This window comes from Chrysochloris asiatica, unplaced genomic scaffold, assembly GCF_000296735.1.
Source record: "Chrysochloris asiatica unplaced genomic scaffold, ChrAsi1.0 scaffold00121, whole genome shotgun sequence".
NCBI classification, from domain to species: Eukaryota; Metazoa; Chordata; class Mammalia; order Afrosoricida; family Chrysochloridae; genus Chrysochloris; species Chrysochloris asiatica.
The window spans coordinates 7577861-7580190 of record NW_006408639.1 but is presented as its reverse complement, the minus strand read 5'-3'; positions in this window follow the sequence as shown (position 1 = coordinate 7580190).

Here is a 2330-nt window from a genome sequence, read left to right as displayed (position 1 = left end):
TTTTCATCAATAAAATGAGACACCTAAACCTCTGTCCCTTAAAACATGAAGAGTCATATACTTTTCACTTAAGAGATATTGAGATCATAGAGCTATAGGATTAGGAATAAAACTATACACTCTAACAATTCTCCCAGGAGATGATCCTCCATTTTCTCTACCTACCCAAAACCCAAACGCAAGACCATCACGTCAATTCCAATTCCTAGTGGCCATGTATAGGGTGTCTGTGACTGTAAATCTTTATGGGAGTGGACAGCCTCATCTTTCTCCCATAGAAACACCAGCTTTGTGTTTAGCAGCCCAAGGATTAGCCCAGAGTGACATATACCAATGCTCCTTATTTTCTTTGTGTTGTTGTTGTTAAGTGTCTTTGAGTTGACTGCTAGTGACCCTACATAGGGTTTCTGAGGATCAGCTGGTGAGTTTCAACCAATGACCTTGTTGTTCAAACCAACCATGCAGTTGAGTGCTTATCATACAGCACCACACCTGGGCTATATTACTAAATATCATCCTTATGTGAATGACAGACAGGAACGATCTTATAATAAAGGATGATGCATGGTTACTGAATCAAGCATTATCATTAAAAGTGTATAATATTCTAGTTAAGAGGGGAAATAATTTGGCAGCTTGTATTTTGCCTAGTATTCATAGTGCCCTGTTTTAATCAATGAAGCAGGAGGTATTTCAACCATTGTCTCTTAGACGATGAGAAGTAATGTATTTTTCAATTCAGAGATATTGAAATCATGACACAGTATTAGGGATAAAACTATCCACTCTTCACATTTCTCCAGAGTTTACCCATCATGCCTCCCATCTCTGACACTGCTTTACAGGAAAGTTACAATTAGATGACATTGCTGAGGATATGTGATCAAACTTTAAAAGACATATCAAAGATTAAAATGTAGGATTAACCTTGATAGTTTGAACTATTGACCTTTTGGTTAGCAGCACCTAAGCACTGCAACACCAAGGTTCCTTTCCTCTTACCTAAATCTTGGGCATTCCCAATTCTAATAAAGCTTACAATGGGCTCAAACAGAGCAAGGCTTGTGAAGATGGCGTACAACAGTGTTTTTTCACTGAGTAGAACCAACTGGATGGTGAACAAAAACATATTTCCTAAGAGTGGAAAGATCTTTGGAAGATCCTTGAAAGACCACAAGACCCACACTTACATTGTTTCCCATTCTTATGAAGGACAAAGCCAAGTAAATGAAATGGTCAGCCTCATACTTGGAAGTTCTGCTTAGCTAGAAAATAATTTAGTGGTTACACTTGGCCCTTGGGAGTTTCACAGCCAGGGGTTGAAATCTTGGCTTCCTCTCTTTTGGCTGATAAATAGAGCTTCGGTGTCTCTATGTGAAAAAAATAAATAAAATGGGGATTTGAATACCTACTTCATCAAGTTATTGTTAAGGACTACTTGAGATCAGACACTTCAAGTTCAGCCCAACATCTAGCACTCAGAGAGCTCAATATATGGTATCAGCTTCCCTCCCCCCTTTTAAAAAAAATCTAAGTTTTACTTCTAAAAACTTAGTTTCATCCACTTGCTTTTATAGAGTTGTGTTCATAAATTTAGGAACTTTGTCCTTTACTTTTTCCTCTTGGCTTGTTGTTATTACCATGTATTGATATCAAACTTAACTGATATCATAATTAAACTTGACCCTGCCTTCTATGCTCTCATTGGTAGGCAATGCCTCTCTGCATATTTTTCATCTGTCTCAAGTGCCAATATGCTGTTTCGCTATATGTCCTACACTCTTGGCCCAGACTTAGCCTGAGAACAACCACAAATGTTACAGTTTCTGCTTCTTTCCAGCAATATGATTTCAGACATGTTGCTGGCTTCCCCATGGGTTCTCTATTGTAGAGACATTAATGGTACTTACGTGCAGGAGCTATTGATAAGATTCAGCAACCTGGTGTGGTGGTCCTGTAGGATCCACACTGGACTGTTAACCACAAGGTTGGAGCTTCAAATCTACCAGCAGCTCCTAAAAACCCTACACAGGGCAGAGGGGGCAGGGTTTGATGGTGTGTAGGGTGGAGGTGCAGTGAAGTTCGCAGTCAGCCATACCACAGAATACCAGGTAAAGCAGATCCAGGGCAGAGCTCCAAAACTCAGAACCACAGAGATAGGAATATTTTAAAAGTCTGAAGGATTATAGCTAGTGGAACTTGAAGCGGAAGTAAGAAATCACGTACTTTTGAATCTGCCGGGCTCAGAAGCCTGGAGCCAACATCTTGGGTGAGACCAAATGGCAAAACCAAGTGGGGGAGCAGAAACACCACAGAGAAATGCTGCAGGA